Source organism: Lycium barbarum, chromosome 4 (assembly GCF_019175385.1).
Source record: "Lycium barbarum isolate Lr01 chromosome 4, ASM1917538v2, whole genome shotgun sequence".
NCBI classification, from domain to species: domain Eukaryota; kingdom Viridiplantae; phylum Streptophyta; class Magnoliopsida; order Solanales; family Solanaceae; genus Lycium; species Lycium barbarum.
Genome location: NC_083340.1, coordinates 75,373,198 through 75,399,399, shown reverse-complemented (window position 1 = coordinate 75,399,399; position 26,202 = coordinate 75,373,198).

Below are 26,202 nucleotides of genomic sequence, written 5' to 3'. Positions count from 1 at the left end.
GTGTGTCATATGTGCCATCTATAAACAGAAACTCCCCCGGAGTATTCTCAGACCCTATAATATTAATTTAACATTCGGGGACGAATGTTCTAAAGGGGGGGAGGATGTTATATCCCGTGTTTTCACACGTAGGAAAAATTTGAAAACAATCTTGATTTGTGAGAAATAAGGTCAATTTGATATTTTGTTGAACATAGGAGTTATGTATGAAAGATTAGAGTCATGGAGGTGTGGGACAAATCTAAGGGCAAATTTGGAATTTTGGAAATTAGTTTCGGGAATTGCAAAATGTGATTCACAAGTTATTGGGCTCAAATATTTAAGTGGAATTGAGGCCCAAAGAGGGGACCTTGGCCGGCCACTTTGGCTTGGTCCAAGCCCATTTTATGGGTCATGTGCTTGGTCATGTGACCAAGCACTTCAATTATATCACATTAGAAGACTAGGATAAGATCAACAAGAAGATAAACAAGAGCAAAAATTAGAAGAAGAGAAGGAAGGTCTCGGGTTTGGGAGGAAAATTGGGCTACCAAAAATATTGTTCTCTTGTTGGATTTCCACTAATTCAAGGTCCCTTTGTAACTTGGTATAGTTGGTTTGGAGGGAGAAGCTTTAGATTCATCAAAGTGATCATATCTCCAAGTGAAGAAGACTTGAGGAAAAGGTAAGAATTTCTCCCTTATCTTAGTGTTATTAAGTCTTGTTTGTGTTGTAGTATATAAAAATGTGTTGATTGTATGGAAAAATGGAAGTTTGTGAAGCGGGTTTGGAATATGGCTTGTAGCCGTGTGTATGTATAGGTGGTATAGCCACAATGTGTTGAATTCATGTTATATTCTAGTTGTGGTTGTGATGAAATGCATATTGGAATAGAAAGTTGAATGATTTAGTTGAAGTTGACAAAAAAGGCTTTTGGCCGTGTGGTATGTTGGATTTGGGATGGAAATGAATTAAGTTGTTTAGTATGTTAGTGTGTTATTGTGATGGTTGCAATGTAAATGAAGTTAGAATGATATAAGTTTGTATTGAATTGGAATGTAGGAACCTATGTCGTTTTAGTATGATTTTTCCGACATTAAGAAAATGAAGTTGTTTAGTTGCTAATTGCGATGATCATTGATGAGTTTGAAAGTTGGAAGCATGTTATGAAGTTGCATGCCAAAGATTTGATGTTTTGCACAAGTTATGACTTTGACGGAAATTTGTATATTATGTATATCGAGTGTATAACTTAAGGAAAACGATATGAAATGTTTCTAGAACTATATTGTGATGATCTTGATTGTTAATGAATGTGAAATCATTGATATCAGTTTGAAAGTTTGGGTTAGAATGAAGGTTATGTCAACTTGTTAGAAAGATGACTAGTTGAAGGATATTTGTGTTTTTAATGTTCGTTGTTGATGTTGATGTTGTCGTTTGGGTTGTGGTTGATGGTTTCTAACCGAGTTGAATTCTCGGGGGTGCTATATGTATAGGGGAAGTGCTGCCGAAATTTTCGGTAGACAAATATGCATTAAGTTGAAATCATGGCATCCATAACTCACAACTCGTAAATGTGACCATTTGCAGATTTTTGACGAAACGGGAAGTGAGCTTGGATAGACTCAAAAAGCTCAAAAGGTATGTAAAGCTAACCCGATCCTTCTTTTGGCATGCCTAAGTGTATTAGAATCGAATTCGGGCCTCGAAAGACTTCCTGCCCCTCGGAATCCGCAATTGAAAATCTCGCTTTTCCTTCAGTAAGATTGAGCCCATTTGGTGTGCTTTCCCTGAAATTATGCAAACTTTCTCTAAATTACTTGGAAAGCTATAGAATGTCCGTAGAACCTTTTTAGGTTACCCCATAAGCTTAAAAGGGCATAATTTGAGCCCGCCGCCTTGTTTGTCCCGAGGTGGGCCCGCTATTCCCGGTTTTTCCCTTAATGTACTTAAGTCTTCTTTTCGAGCAGTTCTTAAAAAAAACGTTTTGACTACTATTCTAATTACCTAACAAACATTGTTTTAAATATTCCATTGAGTCAGATAAATTGTTTTGACACTCAGAACGATTTCAGAAAGGTTATACTTCTGTAATCCATTATGATATCCGAAACTCGTTTATTATGTTCCCGTTCGACTTCATTGGATCGGTTTGTCTTTGATATGCCTCATCGAGTCTATTAAAACATTTATGATATTTTAATTGCATTAGTCTCTCACTACTCCATTCGTGGATGCCCCAATGTTTCCCATACTGAGCCCGGGCCAGGATATGTTGTCAAGCGTGATCCTTTGCATTGTTCGCCGTGCCTCGATGTGAGGGGGCAGGTATACGCGTACATGGGTTTGTGGAGTATGTTGTTCCATGTACGCTTGTTCTGATATGATTTACTATGGCCATCTGATATGACATATTATGTTACGGGGTTATGCCCCTATTCTGATTCTTCTGTGTTGTGGCACCAGCGTCGGGAGGGTGGCCACGTTCTGTCTGCCGAGTCCCTTGGCAGGGGCCGGATTTGATATGACATATGTTTCTGTACACACTCCGCATGTTTTGAAAATATATATCTGATACTTTGTATTTTCTGGTTACTTTCTGTACGTTCTATACCAGTTATGATTTTGTTTCTGCAACTCAGGCTTTACATATTCAGTACATATTTCGTACTGACCCCCTTTCCTCGGGGGCTGCGTTTTCATGCCGCGCAGGTACTGACCACAGGTTTTCCGATCCGTCTGTCTAGGATATCTTTTCCGCCATTTGGAGCGCTCTTTTATTCAGAGCCATTTTTTGGTATAGTCTGTCACTTCTATATATGTATATTCTCGTTCATGGGTACGGCGGGGCCCTGTCCTGCCATATGATTCTCTTGGTCTGTTTAGAGGTCTGTAGACATGTTTGTGGGTTGGGATCTTTCTGTACAGCTGTGTGTATATGTTGTGTTTGGGCGATCCCATTCGCCGCGGCGGCCGGTCCGCATATATTTAAATGTTACTCTGTTGGCCCTGTGTGGCCTTTGTTGGTATTTTCTGCGTGTAGGGTATATGGGATAGTCCGTAAAACAAAGGAAACTCTGCCGAAATTTTTCTGGAAATTATCTAAATTGGAAATAAAGCCTTGTCGGCTTCTGCTATATACTAGAATGTGTTTGAGTGCCCAGATCGGGCACTAGTCACGGCCTACGGGGTTGGGTCGTGACAACTATTTTAGCCTTCGCAATCCCCAGTATTCACCTTTTACCTATGTGTACGGTTACTTTTCTTCCTGAATTTCCAAATTCCTAATACGTTCAGCAATACAAAGAGCGGTATATGATAGAGTAGAATCTAGATCAATTAACACATACATATCACAGGAAAATGCCGATAGTGTACCTGTAGCCGCGTCTGGGGAAGGTTCAGGATCCTGCCGTCCCGCCAATGCATATATACGGTGCGGAGGACCGGCTGAACTGGGTGCCCCTCCTCCTCTGCCTCAACAACGGCTTGCTGGAGCCTGGGAAGTCTGTCCAGGAGGGCGCACGGTCGATGATGAACCAATTGCTGATCCGGCGGGCTGAGTTTGGTCTCCCTCATCCCTTAATGGGCAATCACGCATCAAATGGTCAGTCCGACCACAGGAAAAACAAGCACCTGTATCTAAGTAACACTGCCCAGAGTGTGGCCTGCCACACCGAGCACATCGTGGTGGGGGTAGCCTCGTCTTGTTAGAATCAGTTCTATACTCGGACCCTGAAGCTCTGGCACTCTGATCTGGTCCTGAATAGGTAGGGCGATCAAATCTCCCACTCGCAAATCGAGGAGGTGCGTTGGCCGCTGGTTGGCCTGAATGCCTGGATTGCTGTTGTGCTTGTCCCCCTCTATACTCACTTCTAGTCTCGAAAAATTTGCCTTTTTTCTGGAACCCCTGTCAGAATAACGCTCACCTCTCTATAGCTGGTGTTGTTCCTCCAGGTTTTGGGCGTGGGCCTGGATACGAGCAATAGTCATTCCATCCTGGAGTGAAGCCGTCAAGAATTTCTTAACTAAATGTGGCCCCAACCCACTCACGAACCGATGAACACGATTTCCCATATCAGCCACCATGGCTGGGGCATACCTGGCCAAAGAGTTAAAACGGAGACTATATTCCCGGACGCTCATATTTCCCTGTAAGAGATTCAAAAACATATCGGCTCGAGCCCGTCGAACCTCCGGTGGTAAATAATGTCGCAGGAATGCTTCAGTGAACTCTTGCCAAACCGGGGGAGGTGCATTTGCTCCCCTTGAAGATATCCAATTATTATACCACTGGACCGCTACATCTCGCAACCTGTATGAAGCCAACTCTACTGACTCTGTATCCGAAGCATGTATTATCCTTAGTGTCCTCAACATCTCGTCTATGAAACTTTGCGGGTCTTCCTCTGGTTTCGATCCATAAAACTCCGGAGGTTTCAGGGTGATAAAATCACGGGCTCTTGCACTCACTGCCCTGTCTCCCTGGTCTGCATCTTGCCGCTGAGCTTGTGCGGCAACTAACTGGGTCAGCAACTGAATAGCCTCTGTTATCTGCTGGCCCGAAGCTGCTGGCGGTGGAACTGGAGGTGCTGAGGCTGGAGCTGGAGCTCTTTCCTGCTCTGCTGATACAGGGGAAGCAGGAGAAATCTGGGGAGGAGCCTCGTTGTGAGACTCGCCTTCTTCTACTTCCGCCGGTGGCTCCTGTTCAACTCTTCTTCCTACCACCGTCTTGCCCTTCTGGGCCGCCGTAGCTTTCCTCTTCACCGGCATCACTAAAACCATAACATAGGATTAAGAAAAGAACATGGAAACCTGGTAACATAGCTCTATCACACGATCTAGAGTACAAAGAAGGTTAGATTTCCTAAATGCCCTGCAGCCCCCTGTTTATAAGTGTGGCGCGCTACACACACATAAACAGGACTCTACTGGACACGGCTCGTAGACAATCCCTAGGACGAACTGCTCTGATACCACTTTTGTCACGACCCAACAAGGCCGCGACGGGTATCTGATACTGCTATACCGAGCATCTCTTATTTCGTATCTTATTCTTATTACTGAGTGGGCCGTATGAACGATACCGTTATTTATTTACTTAACACTATCATTAATAGCATAACTATAAACATGTGTTAATAAACTTTGCTAACATATTATACAGCGACGAGGACAAACAAGAGTGCAAAACATCTGACTGTACATATCTGTCTACGAGCCTCTAAACAAAATACATATGATAACAAGGAGGGCCGGGTGCTGCCGTGCCCGAACATGTACACAAAAGTAGTACCAATAAGCTGGAGCTCCGGAACAACTGGAGCACTTTCAATGTACCGCTGGAGGAGCTCGTAGGAATCAAACCCGTCTACCTGCTTACCTGCGCGGCATGAAACGCAGCGTCCACAAGAAGGGACGTCAGTACGAGTAATGTACCGAGTATGTAAGGCATGAAAAGCAGCATAACGAGAACATAAAGTATGAATAATAATATAATGAGTTCATAAAGCATATAGTAGATAAGAGAGTAACCTGTACATATGAGTGCCCTTTTTGGACGGATGCCATGCATGCTTATCTTTCCTTTAAAAACAATTCTTTTTCATATACATAGAAAGTAGAACATATCATCATATCATAGCGCCGAAATACGTCGGCTCCCCCACATATGGCGCGCGTCCGGGCATCCCGCGTCCGGGATGATAAATCACGCCAGCTGACCAGCTGGCAATGCGTCTATAGCGCAACATATCTCCCTTTCCCCATATCCCCCATATACATATACATATATCATATAAGCAGCATGCAGGAGAGCCCGAAGAAAGTCATGTATCTATCGGAGTGACGTAAGGTCGGTAACCTCCGATTACATTATGGAATAATCATGATCGCCATGTCTCACCTTGAAGAACTAAAATTATAAGGCGAGACTATCAATAAAGAACAGCGTTAAGAGAAAACATATAATAAGATTATAAACCTCATAAGGCGTCAATTTATATTCGTTGAAGTCTTTAGGAAGTAGAGTCGTATTCAAGGAATAAAGTTGAGGATCAAGAACTAACTCTATATTCTCATATTAATATTGAATCCATAACTTGAGATTTTCAACCATGAAACCATATTCATCATAATCATCATAGACATATTCTCATTTTTGACAACATCGTTTTCATTACAAAAACATGTCCGTCGTCATAATTATAAAAGCTTACAAAATCATAAACCCTTGTTTTGGAACAGTATAGACATTTTGGAAAATATTTACGGGTTATCAGGGATACAATCATGCCATTGAATCCAAAACATCTAACTTTTGAAAACAAGGAAAGTATGGAAACATTTACAAAATCATAGCGCGGGAATCATGCCTTTGAAAGAAAGGGGCGAGCCTTAACATACCTTGTCCGCTTCCCCAGTCAATCCAACTTAACTCTTGGCCTTTCCAAAATCAATAACAATGTTAATGAATACAAGTATTAGCTATGGATATTCAAGGATTTCATCCTAAACTAACACTTTGCCTACCGAAATTTCGGCAGCATTTCCCCTGTAAATACACCATCCCCGAGAATCTAACTCGGCCAAGTTTATCAACAACAACCCGAGAATTCAACTCGGCGAAATTATCAACAACAATACCAATCACCATACTAACAACTTTAACAATTTATCCAAAATACATTCTAGAATTAACAATCCTTGCCACACAATTCATCGGCAATTCATTTATATTCAAGTCAATCACATATAATCAAGCCAATACCAATGATACCACATTCAAGTATTAATCTGAAATCATTCCAACATGATTCAACAATTCTTCAAATAATTCACATATCATCCCAAGCAACCCAATCGACATACTACTTCCCCTGAGACTTTCCAACTTCAATAAGAACAATAACAACCTAATTCCTTCTTTCAAATTCAATCACAACAACCCAACAATTTACACACTAACAACATTATCTTCCATAAATACAAGAATACTATTTTTAATTCACACTAATTTCTAAAACAACTCTCCAACCATCACAACCTCACTAGAATCATCCAACTTTCATTATCAACATAACATCCACAACAACAACAACCAAACACTAGATAAAATAATTAAATCATTATTCCTACACACACACATACATGCACGGCCACAACAAGTGTCCATATTTCCATGAATTTCATCCACTTTCACATACTACAACATACATAATTATCCATAACATATAAGAAAAGGATTAAGCCTTACCTTTTTCCTTAATTCTTCACTTGGCTAGAATTTGCAACTTGTATGAATATATGTTTTTCTTGCTCCAATAACCACTTCACTTTGCTAAGGACCCTTCAAATAGTTGTTTGGCTAGAAGATAATAATTTTTTGATGAAAAATTTTCCAAGGTTCTTGTGGGTTTGATCATTGCCGAATGGCCTTTGGTCTTTTTCTCCTTCTCTTTTGTTCTTTAAGTTTCTTGAAATTTCTAGGAATAAGATGAAACTTATGTTGACTTGGTCATCTTTTAATCTTAGAGCCTGTTTGGATGGGCTTATGCCTATAAGCTGTTTGCAGCTTATAAGCTAAAAAAAATAAGTTGGGGTAGTCTAACTTATTTTTTTTGGCTTATAAGCTGTTTTCAGCTTATAAGCTGCTTTAGATAAGCTAAGTCAAATTGGCCCAATTATTTTTTTGAGCTTATTTTAAGCACAAAATGACTTTAAGCTGGCCAGCCAAATACTCAAAAAAGCTGAAAACAACTTATAAGCTAACTTATAAGCCAATCCAAACGGGCTCTTATTCATCAAGCTCCTTTGTGGGCTTATTAAGACCACTCCATTTGGACGGCCAACATGGCCCAATAACTCAAGCCCACTTTCTTTTCTTTTTTTGGTTTTGCTCTTCATGAAAAATTATTTTTTTCCAAATTCCAAATTTACCCTTAGCCTTCCTCCATATTTCCATGAGTCATATTGCGGATTTTTCTTTTTACCCCTAGCCATTCTTGATATTTCCACATCAAAAATTTTATGAACAACTTATGCGCCAAAGAAAAATGAAAATTATAGCCTTGCTCTTAACTTCCCGCAATTATCTTAAATTATCTGAAAGTACCAAAATGTGGGATATAACAAATGGTAACTGTTGTTATATGCGAACTCGATAAGAGGCAAATGATCCTCCCAATTGCCCTGAAAGTCAAGCACACAAGCTCTAAGCATATCCTCAAGGGTCTGTATAGTATGCTCTGGTTGTCTATCTGTTTCCGGGTGGAATGCGGTGCTAAGACTCACCTGAGTCCCCAATCCCTATTGGAAAGACTTCCGAAATCTGGCTGTGAATTGTGCTCCCCTATCTGAAATGATGGCGGAAAGAATACCATGGAGTCGTACAATATCCCTAAGATAAAGCCTCGCATAATCCTCGGCTGCATAAGTAATCCTAACAGGCAGAAAATGAGCTGACTTTGTGAGCCTATCAACTATGAACCATATTGAATCACACTTCCGCTGAGTACGGGGTAACCCTGTAATAAAGTCCATATTAAGTATCTCCCACTTCCATGTTGGAATCTCCATAGCCTGCAATAGACCTCCAGGCTTTTGGTGCTCTGTTTTGACTTGCTGACAATTTGGACATTGAGCGACAAATTCTGCTATGTCTCTTTTCATACCATCCCACCAATAAACTTCCTTGAGATCATGGTACATCTTTGTTGAGCCTAGATGAATAGAATAGCGGGAGCAATGTGCCTCTCCCATAATCTACTGTCGGAGTCCTGCAACACTAGGGACACACAACCTACCTCGATATCAAAGTACCCCATCACCAGTGATCACGAAGGGTGTCTTTTCTTTCTGAGGTTTTGTATCTCGGTAATGAACTAGAACAGGATCCTCATACTAACGCTCCTTTGTCTCAACTACCAAGGATGATACCGCTGTGTCTTGAATAGTAACTCCTGCATCACTTGAGTCTAGAAATCGAACTCCGAGGCTAGCCAATCGATGAACCTCGCGGACCATTTCTCTTCTCTCTGGCGATACGTGAGACAAGTACCCATAGATTTGCGACTGAGGGCATCGGCTACCACATTAGCCTTCTCGAGATGATATAGAATATCCACATCATAATCTTTTAACCTCTCCAACCATCGCCTCTGATGCAAGTTCAAATCCCTCTGCGTAAAGATGTACTGGAGACTCTTATGATCAGTATAGATATCAACATGGACACCGTACAAGTAGTGCCTCCATATATTCAAGGCATGAATCATTGCTGCCAACTCAAGATCGTGGGTTGGATAATTCTTCTCGTGCTTCTTCAACTACCTAGAAGCATAGGCTACAACTTACCGTGTTGCATCAATACACAGCCAGATCTAACACCCGAAGCATCACAATATACCACATAGCCATCTGCTCCTTCTGGAAGAGTCAAAACTGGTGCGGAAGTTAGCTTATTCTTCAACATCTGAAAACTCTGCTCACAAGCATCTGTCCATTGTAACGTAACTGATTTCTGAGTCAATTTGGTCAATGGGGCAGAAAGAGAGGAAAATTCTTCTACAAACCTTCTATAGTAACCTACCAAGCCCAAGAAACTATGTATCTCCGTCGGTGCCGTGGGCCTTGGCCAATTCTTCACAGCCTCAATCTTCTGGGAATCCACTCTAACGCCTTCTTCTGAAATAATGTGACCCACAAAAGCCACAGAGTTTAACCAGAACTCACACTTAGAAAACTTGGCATACCACTCTTTACCTCGAAGAATTCTAAGCACTGTCCATAGATGTTCTGCATGATCAGCCTCTGACGGCGAATAAACCAGAATATCATCTATGAACACAATCACGAACAAATCTAGAAAGGGCCTGAATACACGATTCATCAAATCCATGAATAAACCTGGGCAATAGTTAGCCCGAAAGACATAACACGGAACTCATAGTTGCCATATCTAGTCCAGAATGCCGTCTTCGAAATGTCTTCTTCCTTCACCTTAACCTGGTGGTATCCTGACCTTAAGTTTATCTTCGAGAAATACTTGGCGCCTTGCAACTGATCAAATAAATCATCAATCCTCGAGAGCAGATACTTATTCTTTACAGTCACTTTATTCCTATAATCAATACACATTCGCAAAGAACCATCCTTTTTTCTTACAAATAACACTGGTGCTCCCCATGGTGACGTACTAGGCCTGATAAAGCCCTTCTCGAGCAAATCTTTCAATTGTTCCTTCAACTCCGCAGGTGCCATCCTATAAGGAGGAATAGATATTTGTTGAGTTTCTTGCAATAGGTCAATGGCAAAATCAATCTCCCTCTCTGGGAAAATGCCTGGAAGCTCATCTGGAAACACCTCTGGGAACTCATTAACCACAGGGACAGACTGAATAGTGGCGACTCTGCTTGCACATCTTAAAATCGAACTAGGTGAAAAATATACCCTTTTCTGATCATTTTCTCCGCCTTAAGGTAGGAAATAAACCTGCCCCTCGGCGAAGCAACATTACCCTTCCACTCTAGGACTGGCTTGCCGGGAAACTGAAATCGAGCTATCTTTGTTCGGCAATCAACATTAGCATAACAGGAAGCCAACCAATCCATTCCCATAATAACGTCGAAATCAATCATATCTAGCTCAATCAAATCTGCTACAGTGTGGCGATCATAAACTATAACAACACAGTCCCGGTATACTCGCCTAGCTATAACCGGATCACCAACTGGCGTGGACAACTTGAAAGGTTTGATCAACTCAAGCACTACCCTAAACTTACAAGAAACAAATGGTGTAACATATGATAAAGTGGAACCTGGATCAATCAGTGCATCAATATCATGCGAGGAAACTAATAATATACCTGTGACAACATCAGGAGATGACTCACGATCCTGCCTAAGCTAATGCATATACGCGGTGCTGAGGACCGTTCGAGCTGGACGCTCCACTCCTCCCCCTACCTCTTCCTGTCGATGACGGAAAGGCTTGCCCCGAAGGGCGCACTGCAGAAGAAGAAAAACCAGCTATAGACCCTTTAGGCTGAACAGTACCCATGCCACCTCCTACCGGATAATTCCTCATCATATGACGTGGTCGGCCACAAGAAAAACAGGCATTCGATCCCAATTGACACTGCCCGATATGTAACCTACCACACTAGGCACACCGTGGTAAGGGTGGCCTCATCTGTCTTGACTCTGGTCTGTACAGGGAGCCTGATGCTGTAGAACTCTGGGCCGCTCTGGAATAAGAAGACCGATCAAACCTTGGGCCTAAAAACCATGGAGGTGCACTCCCTACCGAATGATATGAATGATGGGAATGTTGCTGCCTCTGTCCTCCCCTAGACACACTTCCATTGTCGAAAGATCTAGCCCTTTTACCATGGCCTAGGTTATGGTCACACTCTGCCCCCCTCTGACGCTTGCGATCTTCCAGATTCTGTGCATATGCCTGTATACGGGAGATATCCATGCTTGGCTGTAATACAGCAGTCGTACAAGCATCTATCAAATGCGGCCCTAAACCAACCACAAAACGGTGAACTCTGTCCTCCATCTCAGCCACCATTGCTGGGGTATATCTTGCCATAGAGTCGAAATACACACAGTACTCTTTGGACACTCATGCTGCCCTGCTCAATACGTAGAAATTTGTCTGCTCGGGCTTGCCTGACCTCGGGAGGCAAATAATGGCAGATTAAAGCATCTGCGAACTCTCGCCAAATAGCTGGAGGAGCATTCTCCCCTCTAGATAACTCCCAAGTCTGATACCACTGTACTGCAATATCACAAAGCCTATACGAAGCTAACTCCACCGACTCAGCCTCACTTGCACGCATAACCCTCAAAGTCCTCTGCATACCATCAATGAAATCCTGGGGATCCATATTCTGCTTTATCACTGAAAATTCTGGAGGATCTAATTCAAGGAAGGTCTTAACCCTCGAACTACCAGCTCTTTACCGTTGAGCCTGAGCGGTTACTAATCTGGTCAATAACTGTACAACATCCCACACATCCTGGCCTGGTGCATCTGGCTGAGGAACTGGGACGGGTGCTGAAGACGGTGTATGCGATGTCTCAGACGGGCTCTCACTCTGAATCTCACCCTGAGCCCTGGTGGCCTGCCGAGTATGGCTAGTGGCCTCTCCTGTGGCTTTCTTGCCTTTCTGGGCAGCTGTAGCTTTCTTGGGAGGCATTGCTGAAATCATAACAATTCATCAGAAAGCGAACGCCTAACATATGGCTCTATCGCACAATCTAGGAGAGAAAGAATGACATCATCCTAAATGTCATGTAGCCTCTTCTTTATAAGTGTGGTGCACAACACGCGCATAAACAAGACTCTACTAGACACGTTTTGTAGAAAACCCTAGGACGGAACTGCTCTGATACCACTTCTGTCACGACCCAAACCGATAAGCCGTGATGGGAGTCTGACCTCTAGCGACCAAACACCCCTAAACACTTATCTGAAACATGCTGAACATCAATAGCCCATAAATGGCATAAACTAATATCATAAAGAGGAAACATCCGAACTCTGTACAATCTGCATATATATACACAACATGAGGAAGAACAATGCAAGCGAGCTAGGCTACTATATATACTGTAGACAAAAGAATAGAGCTGACAAGGTTACATCGTCCGACTAATATATACAACTGTCTACAGACCTCTACTAGAATAAAGCTGTAGAAAGGACGGGACAGGGCCCCGTCGTACCCATCTATATACATCTCAAAAGAATGGCCTACCAAAATAGACTGCGACTTCGGATTGAATGGAGTGCACTGATCTCTGCTGGATAAGGGTCCTACTAAGCTGGACCACCTCCCTTTCTGCCTGTACCTGCGAGAACATCAAAACTGTATTTCTCTTAGTACTTATAAGAATAGAGTAATATGGAAACTCTCTTACTCATTTATCGGTTCATATCATAGGACCATGCCAAAAAAAAGGAATAAACTTAACATACCTGGAGATATATTCAATCGTTCAACTCTTATTCAATCATCTCTTGACATAACCCCAAAATCACTATTTAACGTTTCATTGACTTATCACTTTCATAGTTATCTTCTCTTCACATGAACCACCAAACCTCTTAGTAACTAACTAAAATACTAGGGTAGAAATCATTTACAAACCTTTAGGGGTCAATAATCCCAAGAATCACTTTAACTTCAACTCCCTAAGCCTCCCATTGTTGGAGAAACCCTAGAAATAACCTTCTTCTTCACAAGCTCGGGTTTACGGGGTCTAGGTCTTTTCAAATCTTCACTACTATGCCATAAATGTTGGGAGAGCAAAATATTAGGGTTTTCTGATCTGGGAATGAGAGAAAATAAGACATAAATTCGTGGACCACGTATTTACACTCGGAGAATTAAATGCTTCAGTGGTCCGGTTCGACGAGCGGGTCGACGACCCGTCGACGTGCTCATCGACCTACGCCTGCAGAATGTAGGGTCGCACAACGACAGCCCATCGATAGGTTCGACGACCCGTCGATCTTGACTGGTGTCTGCAGACTTTTCCAATTCGGTTCAGACCGCGTCGATTCGATTCATTCAACTTCTAACCCTGAAAATCACCAGGAATTCCTGCTGGTACCATTGCACACGGGGTAGGACACTTTCTATCTCTAAAACTCGGGCTCTGGTCTCGATTCCCAAGGCATACCCAACTAGGAAATCATAAGTTCTACCACTACGAAGACGAGGGGTGCAACACTCCTCGAAGAAGATTATCCCATTTCTTCGAGCTAGGAAGTTAGTCGACAGAGGATGTCTGGCCTACTTGGCCCATATTCGTGATACCAGTGTTGACACTCCATCACTTGAGTCTGTGCCTGTAGTGAGTGAGTTCGTGGAGGTGTTCCTTGCGTACTTGCCGAGTATTCCACCCTATCCTGATATCGACTTCTACATTGATCTAGAGCCGGGGCACTCGCCCTTTTTCTATTCCGCTATATCGAATGGCACCGACTGAGTTGAGAGAGTTGAAAGAACAGTTGCAAGATCTTTTGAGCAAGGGCTTTATTATACCGAGTGTCTCCCCTTGGGATGCTCCTATGCCTATTGTAAAGAAGATGGATGGGTCGATACGGATGTGCATTGATTATCATCAGTTTAACAAGGTTACCATCCAAAAAAAGTATCATATTCCCTACATCGATGATTTGTTTGATCAGGTTCAGGGAGCCTTAGTATTTTCCAAGACTGATTTGAGATCGGGCTATCACCAATTGAAGATTAGAGAGGAGGACATTCCAAAGACAGCCTTCAAAACTCACTATGGCCATTTTCAGTTCCTAGTTATGTCTTTCGAGCTTGCAAATGCCCTGGCGGCTTTTATGGATCTGATGAATGGCATCTTCAAGACATATTTGGACTCTTTCATCGTAGTTTTCATTGATGACATTTTGGTGTATTCGCGAACCAAAGAAGATCATGAGAGACATTTCAGGATTGTACTTGGATTGTTAATGGAGAAGGAACTTTATGATAAATTTTCTAAGTGTGAGTTTTGTCTCTATTCCGTGGCATTCTTGGGGCATGTCATGTCTAGGGATGGGGTTATGGTGGATCCCAAGAAGATCGAGGCAGTCTAAGATTTGGCTAGTCTCACTTCAGTGGCCGAGATCCATAGTTTTGTGGGTCTTGCTAGTTATTATGATCGATTTCTGAAGGGGTTTTCTTCGATTGCTTACCACTTGACCCGTCTGACTCTAAAAAATGTGCTTTTTCAGTGGTACGATGAGTGTGAGGAGAGCTTCCAAAAGTACAAGACTTTTTTTACTACGACTCCTATTTTATCTCTACCGGTCGAGAGAAGGACTTTACTGTGTATTGTGATGTTTCGCGTATAGGTTTGGGTTTTGTTTTGATACAGGAGGGTAAGGTTATTTCTTACGCTTCGAGGCAATTGAAGGTGCATGAAAATGACTACCCCACTCATGACTCAGAGTTAGCAGCGGTGGTATTTGCTTTGAAGATTTGGAGGCACTACTTTTATGGGGTTCATTGTGGGGTTTTCACTGATCATCATAGTCTTCAGCATCTGTTCAACCAAAGGGATTTGAATTCCAGATGGATGGAGTTACTCAAAGACTATGGCGTGACCATTCTGTATAACCTGGGCAAGGCCAATATTGTGGTGAATGCACTGACCCGGAAGGGAGCAAGTATGGGTAGTTTGGTGATAGCATCCATGGTAGCTCAGAATTATTGAAGGACGTGGATGAAGATTTGGAAGTTCCAAGAAGACCCATGACAAGATCTCAAACGAGGAAATTGCAAGACAAGCTTAATGGGCTGCAATCAACAATTCAAAAGTGTCTTGTGATGGAAGAAGAGCTCCAGCCCAATTCAGATTTTTTCCTCAAGTCTTACACTTATTTGGAGGCCCAAATTAAAGTCCAAAGTGAGATGGAATGAGGTCCAAATCAGCCCCAAAGGAAGAAGTTTCCAGCAGCCCAAAATTAGCCCAAATATTATTATTTTCTAGAATAAATATTTAATTGTTGTTTTAATCTATGTTGACTTGCATTGGTCCAAGTGTAGGAGAGAAAGAGGGCAGCAACTTAAGCAAAGAGGTAAAAGAGGGTTTGAGTGGAAAAAAAGAAAGTTTTGGTGAGAGGAAAGAGGCTAAGGGAAAGAAAAAAGAGAGTCTCTATATAAAAGCCAAAGAGTGTTTGAATGCAAGAAAAGAGGGACAGCCCATAATACTACTTACTTACAAAGAAGTCTTGATTAATTCTGAGCTACTTACTTCTTCTTTGCCAAGTAGTGTTTTTTCTCTTTTGCAGGACTTTGATGATATCTTTCCTGAAGATATTCCTAAAGGTCTTCCACCTTTGCGTGGAATTGAACACCAAATTGACTTTGTGCCTGGTGCACAGATTCCAAATAGGCCTGCTTATAGGAGTAATCCTGAAGAGACAAAGGAGTTGCAAAGGCAGGTTGAAGAGTTGCTTAAAAAAGGGTTTGTGCGAGAGAGCTTGAGTCCTTGCTCAGTTCCTGTTCTATTGGTGCCCAAAAAAGATGGATCTTGGAGGATGTGCGTGGATTGTCGAGCTATCAACAAGATTACGGAATCCAAGCCTATTGCATACTTTAGTGAAAAGTTGAGTGGAGCTACATTGAACTACTCAACTTATGACAAAGAGCTCTATGCTTTGGTAAAGGCTTTAGCTACTTGGCAGCATTATTTGTGGCCTAGAGAGTTTGTGGTTAAGACTGATCATGAATCCTTGAGATATTTGAAGAGCCAAGGTAAGCTTAATCGTAGGCATGCAAAATGGGTTGAATTTATTGAAACTTTCCCATATGTGATTGCTTACAAGCAAGGAAAGGAGAATGTGGTTGCTGATGCACTGTCAAGAAGGTATGTCTTAGTCTTTACTCTTACTTCTAAGCTGATGGGTTTTGATCAAATCAAGGGCCTTTATGCTAATGATTCTGATTTTGGCAAGGTTTTTGCAGAATGTAAGTTGGGTCCTTATGAACGGTTTAATCTTCAAGATGGATTTCTTTTTAAGGAAAATAAATTGTGTATCCCTAATTGCTCTTTGCGTGAATTGTTTGTTAGGGAAGCACATTGTGGTGGACTCATGGGACACTTCGGAGTGCCCAAAACATTGGATATACTTGCTGAACATTTCTTTTGGCCAGGCATGCGAAAGGATGTTGAGAAAGTGTGCTCTCAATGTCTTGAATGTAAACAAGCCAAATCGAAAGTGTTACCACATGGTCTTTATACTCCTTTACCTGTTCCCACTTCCCCTTGGCTTGATATTTCCATGGATTTTGTGTTAGGTTTGCCTAGAACTAAGCATGGTAAGGACAGTATATTTGTGGTGGTAGATAGATTTTCAAAAATGGCTCGCTTTATTCCATGTTTGAAGACTAATGATGCATCACATGTGGCTGATCTGTTTGTAAAAGAAGTGGTTAAATTACATGGTATACCTAAAACTATTATTAGTGATAGGGATGCTAAGTTTTTAAGTCACTTTTGGAGAGTTCTTTGGGGAAAGTTGGGAACTAAACTACTATTTTCTACGTCTTGTCACCCGCAAACTGACGGGCAAACAGAAGTAGTTAATAGGACTTTAGGGAATATGTTGAGGGCTGTTCTAAAAGGAAAATTAACATTTTGGGAAGAACATTTGTCCATGGTAGAGTTTGCCTATAATAGAACTGTCCATTCTTCTACAGGTAAGTCTCCTTTTGAAGTTGTTTATGGCTTTAATCCCCTCACCCCCCTTGATTTGCTGCCTTTGCCTACTGATAATATTGTTAATCTTGATGGTAGGAAGAAGGCTGAAATGATGAAGAAGATTCATGAACAAACAAAGCTTGCAATTGAGCGGAAGAATGAGCAGACTGCCTTAAGGAGAAATAAGGGGCGAAAATCTGTTATTTTTAAGCCCGGGGATCAAGTATGGGTGCATTTCAGGAAGGAAAGGTTTCCTGCCAAAAGAAGATCCAAACTAGACCCAAGAGGAGATGGTCCATTTGATGTCCTTGAAAGGATTGGAGACAATGCTTACAAACTTGATCTTCCTAGTGAGTATCAAGTTAGTGCTACTTTCAATGTTTCTGATCTTTCCTTATTTGATGCAGGTTTAAATTCGAGGACGAATTCATCTCAAGAAGAGGGGAATGATAGCATCCATGGTAGCTCAGAATTATTGAAGGACGTGGATGAAGATTTGGAAGTTCCAAGAAGACCCATGACAAGATCTCAAACGAGGAAATTGCAAGACAAGCTTAATGGGCTGCAATCAACAATTCAAAAGTGTCTTGTGATGGAAGAAGAGCTCCAGCCCAATTCAGATTTTTTCCTCAAGTCTTACACTTATTTGGAGGCCCAAATTAAAGTCCAAAGTGAGATGGAATGAGGTCCAAATCAGCCCCAAAGGAAGAAGTTTCCAGCAGCCCAAAATTAGCCCAAATATTATTATTTTCTAGAATAAATATTTAATTTTTTTTTTTAATCTATGTTGACTTGCATTGGTCCAAGTGTGGGTAGTCTTCTAGGTTGTTTTAATCTATGTTGACTGCCTTGGTCCAAGTGTGGGAAGTCTTCTATGCTTCTAGGGAAGATAATTCCCATTTATTTCTATTTTGACTAGCTCCTTCTTTACAACTATATAAAGGGGTGATTGTCATTCATTGTAAAGCAGATTTTGAAGAATATATTATATTGAGAGTTCTTTTGAACCTTTGTGGCATTACTTTAGGATTTATCTTTCAACCTAACTAGTTCCTAGTTCAAGGTAGTAAGATAATTTCTTCCTTGATATCTTTGATTTCTTTTTGGTATTCTTTCGAAGGCGGTTAGTTCTAAATACTAATTGTTGTCTTAAGTTACTCACAAAGCGGTCAGGATCCTAATCTACTGTTTTTGATTTGTTATCTCAAGTAAAAGCGTTAGATTTCTTCCTATAAATCTATACGTTGTTACTTGGATCTTGTCAAGACTTTAGAACTAACGTTCTTGGAAATTCGTGGATTGTTCCTTCGAATTTCCCATATCTTTTATTTTCTAGTTTTTAGATTCTTTTCTATATTTGCTTCCGCACTTCTTATATTTTAATTATAAATTTGGGATCTCCCTAACCTCGTTATTATCATTTGGCCCGATTGCTAGTAGGGGAGTCCATTGGCCAGGGACGTTCAGACTTTGGAAATCAAGATGGTGAGGCTTAACATTTCGGATTCAGGTAGGGTTTTGGCTTGTGTTGAGGCGAGGTCATATCTTTTGGAATAGATTAAGGCACAACAATTTGAGGATTGGAAATTGTGCAAGATTCATGAGAAAGTGTTGAGTGGAGAGGCCAAGGAGGCAATTCTTGATAGTGAGGGAGTTTTGAGGATTAAGGGACGTGTTTGCGTTACTCGGGTTGGTGGTTTGATCAAGATGATTTAAGTGGAGGCTCACAGTTCTAGATATTCCATTCACCCTGGTGCTACCAAGATGTACCCTGATTTGAGACAACACTATTGGTAGGGCAGGATGAAGCGTGATATTGTTGAGTTCGTTTCTCAGTGTTTGAATTGCCATCCGGTTAAGTATGAGCATCAGAGACCGGGGGTAATGATTCAGAGGATGCCCATTCCTGAGTGGAAATGGGAGAGGACAGACATGGACTTTATGGTTGGTCTACTGAAGACTTTGGGTAAGTTTGATGCTATTTGGGTTATCGTGGCTAGGTTGACCAAGTCCGCACACTTCATTCAGGTTCAGACCACCTACAATGCGGAGAAGTTAGCTAAGATCTACATTAAAGTGATTATTCGATTGCATGGGGTGCCCATTTCTATTATCTCCTATAGAGGCACTCAATTCACGTCCAATTTCTTGAAGACTTTGCATAAAACGATGGGGACTCAGATGGATCTTAGTACCGTTTTTCACCTGCAAACTGATGTTCAGTCTGAGCGGACGATTCAAGTTTTGGAGGATATTCTTGGAGCATGCGTTATCGACTTCCGTGGTCATTGGGACCAATTCTTACCTTTAGCAGAGTTTGCGTACAACAACAGCTATCACTCGAGTATTGATATGGCTCCTTTTGAGGCCTTATATGGGAGGAGATGCCGATCTCCGATTGGCTGGTTTGATGCTTTTGAGGTGAGACCTTGGGGTACCAATCTGTTGCGAGAGTTATTGGATAAGGTTAAATTGATCCAAGAAAATCTCCTAGCGGCTCAGAGTAGGCAAAAGGTGTGTGAGGGTCGAAAGGTTCGTAATTTGGAGTTTATGGTTGGTAACCAGGTTCTATTGAAGGGTTCACCCATAAAGGCTGTGATGAGATTCGTGAAGAAGGGAAAGCTAAGCCCAAGGTTCATTGTCCCAGTTAAGATCCTTCGATATGTTGAGGAGGTAGTTTATGAGTTAGCATTACCATTCAGACGGGTCTTATATCACCTAGTGGGACCCTTTCCTATTCGATCAGAATTTTTCTTTTGAGGAGGAGCCGGTAGCCATCTTGGATAGGGATGTTCGAAAGTTGAGGTCAAAGGAGATAGCTTCGGTGAAGGTTCAATGGAAGCACCGTCAAGTTGAGAAAGCTATGTGGGAGACCGAGGCTGATATGCGTAGTCAGGTACCTTCCCTTCATTTCATTTATTTTTCGTTCGAGAACGAACGGTTATTTAAATTGGTATCTAATCTAACGACCCATTTGGTCGATCAGGATTTTTGACCTTTTTACCCCTGTTGACCCTTCCCCTTGCTCCGTTCGAGCATGTTTGTCTCGTGGGGATGGTTAGAGCGGTTCCCTAGGTGATCCAAATTGGTTTTGAGGAAATTAAAGCCTTAAAGTTAAAAATCGTTGACCAATAGTTAGCTTTTGGGTTAAAGAACCTTTTTGGGAATTCTATCAATTCCATGAGGTTCGGAGAGTCGTTTATAACTTGGTAGGGTGGTTGGTTCGGTTTTCAAGGCCCTCGAGAGTGTTTCTGTCACTTGCTTGGAAACTTGTCTCTGAGTTTTGGGGGTTGACCGGGTCAAAATGAGCTCCGTTGGGAATTTTGAGGGCACGAGTGAATTCATAGCGTGTTTTTACGTTGATATGCATATCTGGTTTGTATCCGAGGGGTCTCAGATGAGTGTCGGGTTTTGGGTTGGACTTGGTGAAAACCAGATTTTTGCTGGTTTCTGGTGTCCCAATTCTGTAGGTATGTTTTCGCATCTGCAGGTCCGCACATGCGAGACTTGGCCAGAAAACGCGAAGAGATGAGGTGTAAAGTGACTCTGCCAATGCGAGAACCTCTTCGCGGAGGCGAGTCCACATCTGCGGACATCGCTGAACAGAAATCCCCTTTTATTTCCCAACTTCGAATCATTCTTTCCATTCACCAAAGTCTTAACTTAAAGAGTGTTGTGGGCAAAATTGGAAAGCTTTTGGGTGATTACAGCTTGGGGTAAATTCCTTTGCACTCCCTTGTGATTTATTTATGAATTAGGATTGGAATACATGCTAGTTTTCATCTTGTAAGTTGGGGAATATGGGTTAGAAACCCTAAATTATTTCATTGTGATTCTTGTCTATTTCCATGAGTTTTGTGGGAAGCTTTCTTCTTTTCAAAGCTTCTAATCATTGGGGAATTTAATTTCTAAGTTGAATATCTTCTTAAAATCTAGGGTTTGGAATATGGAAAATTGTGGGTTTTCTCTAAATTTGGGGCTTTTCTATTAATAATGAAATTAATGCTGATTGGGGATTAGTTGGTATTGATGATTAGTATTTAGACTTCTTGAGCTTAGGATTGACCTTTTCCAACGTGTAGTTTCCCATTCTACCCTTGTGGGCCCGGGGTCACTTCTTAGGGTTATTTTTGGGGGTTTTCTGAAAGCATAGCAATATGTGTATCTTTAGATACATAATCTAATGTAGATCAATTATTTATTAGACTTTGAGCGTTCGGAGACAATCCGGAAGGGAAAGGCCCAGGTTTGAGGAGTTTGAGGCTCGTGTTCGGCTTTGAGGTAGGTTATGGCTTACCTTTCTTAGACTTTGAGTAGAGAATTGCATGTGTTACGTAGTTATTGACGGGGAAATTGTGATAGGCTTTCGGGCATGTTGTTGTGTTAAATCCACTGGCTTGGTATGATTCCTGATTATTTGGACTTTTCGCTATAGTTTATGCAATTATTGACATGTGTAGTACTTGATAACGTGGTTGTGATTTTGCGGACTATGCTAGTCCTACTTGATGAGATTGGAACTGAGTACTTGTTATGTTTCCATGATAGTCTTGATAATTCGAGCAAGGATTGAATTGTCATTACGATGTTGGTGAATTCCCTATCATATTAACTAGCATTGATTACATGTGATTCCTTATTTCTTGCATTCATGCATGGTGAAAGTGTTATGGAAAGGGATTTGAAATGGAAAGAAAGAGAAAGAGGAAAGTAACATTATTATTGCAATCGATATGAGGTCTATACCGAATGTATAGTGGCAGAGTCACGATCCGAGGTCTTTTTCGGAGTGGCTAGTACATGGACGCTGTGGGTACCCCATAGGTCATGACTATTGAAGCGACAAATTCTTATAGTATGTGTGTACATGTTCGAAATATTGATCATTGCATTACTTGGCATTGCATCTCATTTGCATTTCATTTCTTATTATTGCATCACATACTATCACATCGGATTTTGGTTGGTGTTGAACTTGTGATGTTGTCTATGGCTGATGGATTTCTTAGAGACTTGGCAGACTGTGGGTTAGAAGCTTAACCCTAGGCTATGACTAGTGACTATTTTGGATATGCTGTGTCTGGTAATTGTTGTTGACTGTCTTATCTGTTCTACTTGTTGATTTCTGTATTTTACATGCTCTAATATTAATCGGCCTATGATGTTTACCAATACTAGTGTTGTACTAATACAACTCTTGCTGTACTTTTTCTGAGTGCAGAGTTTATGATAGGATCGTCATCGAGACCTCGAGTTTAGCCCCGAGGTTTCCAGTTTGAGATCTGAGGGTGAGTCACTTGCCAGCCTGCAACCCTAGATCTTATCTTTTATCATTGTCTATTATTCTATCCTTAGATAGTATTTCCTTATGCTCAGACTATTGTTGTGTTCCTAAACTCTATTTGGTTAGTTGTTCTTGTACTGGTGACTTCACGTCCTTGGGGAGATGTATTGATTTCGTATTCCGCACTTTATGATTTATGTATGGTTAAAGACTTATTAATGCTGGTGTTTATTATTTCCTACCTATTTCTTTAATTGATAAGTGTCGATTAAGGGGATGGTTCGCTCACTAGGGGGGTTAGAGTGAGTGCCATCATGCCCGTGCTTTGGGTCATGACAATTGGTATTCAAATTCTAGAAATAGTGGGGGTTAATGAGATGAGAAAAATATTCATTATTGAAAAATCGCATCATTGAGAATGCTTTAACAAGTGTGGAAAGTGCATGTATTAATCTTGAAAAATTCACATGTTATTGTTGCTTCAATGGTTGATCATTTGTTGATCTTTGGCTCTAACATTGGTTGTTAAATTAAACTAAAAATACGTATAGCAGCCATTTTGACGTGAAAAATTTGAGTGAGGCAAATTTCATTCTTGTAATGGAAAATATAAAAAATATGTGATAAATTTTTCGTAACCTATCACATTATGTTGAGAAAATTGTTAAGTACAATTTTGTGGATTGTACATGTGTTGCAATTCCTTTTGATTAAGTGTTTATTTATCTCCAATTCAAAGTGAAAAGTTGTGATAAATCAAAAAGGAGTATGCTAGCGTAAATATGAGATATGCGACTGACTGCCCTTGGTATTATATTGCGTATGCATTAGAAGTACTTAGCAGGTACAAGCAAACCAGGTATATTTACTTGGTAATAAAATTCATGGCTTGTTATATAAAAAACATCATGTTGTACTCAAAGGGTATTTTGATGCAGATAAGAATATTTGGTGAGGTTTGTTGGATATAAAAATTATAATTGTAACTCTACCATGGAGGCTGAGTTTATAGCTTCAACTTCAGCCAGTGAAGAATTGAATTGGTGGAGAAATTTATTATTTCAAATATCTTATTTTGAAAACCAATGCCTTCTATTTTAATTTATTGTGATAGTTATTGTGCTAGCAACAATATTATTGGTAGAGTACAAAACTGTTATTGTGACGGTAAATCCAGGGAAAAAGGTAAAAATACTATATTGTGGGATCATTTGCAAAAAATGGTATACCATAAATACTAATTGTGTTAAATCTTGTGATAATCTTGCAAATTTATAGACAAAGATCTTTGCAAGAGAAAGGGTCTGGAGCACATCGAAGGAGATGGGATTGAAGACCAAAAAAATTTCTGAGTCACATATGAGGAAACCCAACTTGAGGACTAGAGATCCTATAACCAGGTTCAATAGGAAAAACGCATCATGTGATGACTTGTTGTGAAATGTACTATTATATTATTTTATTCTCTCCCTATGGTGTGAGTGCATTTTTCCTGTAATGATCTATGGAAGTTGAGTGTATGATCTCTTATTGAAAATATGTAGCTCGTACGAGTGGGGTGTTAAAGTTACAAGAGCATCCTTGAAAGAATTTCACCTATCTGAGTGTGTAGGTAGGTCGCTTCCTATGAGAATTGGGTTCGTTGTTAAAAACACTCACGAAACTGGGAAAACACAAGTCTGTAATGTTCTGGTTGTTAAAGCTAATGTTAACACCTTGATTATTATGAGTTAGTAGTAACTCTTTATGTTCCCTAAGCAGTTATAGTTCAAGTCTGAGACCACTACGGCTCAGGAGTAAATATCAATATTTTACTAAGTAGAGTTTCAATACAGAGCATACCTTTATTATGCATAATAGTGTACCTTCAGTTGATACTCTAATTTTAATATTAAAATGAGTGGGGGATTGTTTGCTTATTGAGCATTTTAATATTATAAATTTTATAATAAAGTACATATGTCTATTTTGCTGCTCATGTTCATGGCATTTACAACAAGAATGTGGCCATTATTTTCTCTTAAAACTCTTGTAACTTCTAACTCTTTATTCACTCATATTCTCCGTACTAGTATTTGTACCCGCACGATGCGCGGTCAATAATAAAAGAATTGATCATAGCAAATCTTATATATGAAAAGTATCAACTATCAAATATGCAAAATTATACTTGAGTCTGCAAATTCAACTATTCACCTATATGCAGGTCTTTAATCGATATTTCTAATGATTTTTTTTTTATCGAAGTTATTGCTAAAATATTTTCACTTGTATTTGAGAAATGAGATGTAATGCTATAAATTATTATTTTTATTCATTTGAAGTTTGTAAACTAATTTTGTTAATCGAATATAAGTGCGATATTGTTTGATAAGCTGAATCAATTATTGGCTCAATAATAATTTCTTATGGTTCTTGAATGATTATAGTAATAAGGAATGTGTGACCATTGTTTAAGTTATCCAGTTACTTGTTGGCATCTTGTCTTAATTATCTGTAGTTAGCATGTCAATTGTCTATTACTTTCTTAAGAATTGAAACACAGATTAATTTTTAAACTCAAGTTCAAATTACAGATAAGGATAAAGGGTTCTGTAACGACCCATTTGGTCGTTATTGCTTTTTCGGACCTTTTGACTCTTTCTCGAGCTTGGTTAGCTCACTTTTGACCTGAGGGGACCGTTGACACACTTCTCGAGGTGTCTAGATTTGATTCGGGCGACTTTTAGTGAAATTGGGCTTTAAGCGAAACTGAGTTGACTCAAAGTTGACTTTTGAGTAAACGGACCTTTTTCGGAAATCCGTCGATTCCAAAAGGTCGTGATGGTCATTTAGAACTTGTGTGTATATTTGGTTCAGTTCCCAATGCACTAGGATGCATTTCGGGACTTGGGTTGGGAAGTTGGCAATGAGGTATCGGGGATTGACTCGGTCAACGAGACCTCCGTTGGAAATTCTGAGGCCACGAGGGCATTCATAGCATGTTTTTATGTGAGTTTGTGTATGTGGTTTGTGAGCAGATGGCCTCAGGAGTGGTTTGGGATTTTGATTGAGACTTAGAAAATTATGTGGGAATCTGGTGCCTAGTGTCCTCCAGTGCCATCCCAGCGGCACTGCTGTTGCGGTGGGATGGCCGCTGGGGTGGCCTAGTGACTTTTGCCTAGACCATCGGGGCGGTCTAGGGTGGCGCTGGGGCAGTGACGCCGTGGCCGTCCCGATGTCGCCGTGGTGGTATCGGGCCTGTTATTTCATTAAGTGTGTATTAAATAAGACCTTACTCTATCATTTATTCCCATTACGAAAATTGAGCTCTTGAGGATTGTTTTAGAAGAATCTTGGAGTAAACTCTTGGTGGTATGTTTTGCTAACCTCTTCACTAATTCCTTGTTCCTAATCATCATTAGAATTCCTCTTCCCTTGTTAGTCCCTTAATAATGGAGGATTCAAAGTGGGTTTTGATGGATTTTCTATCTAGGCTTATTAATGATGAAATTGAGTGAGTTTATGCTAGATTATGATTTATCTAAGGTTATTAAACATATATCTTCCATTATTAGTGTTGAGTCATTGAATCAAAGAGTTAGGGTTTATACCCAAAATTGGGGGTTTTACTTGAATTTTGAAATTGGCTGAATCTTTGAGTTAATTTAGCAATTAGTTGATGGGTTTTGATCACCTAGTGTTTAATTTGATATTTTA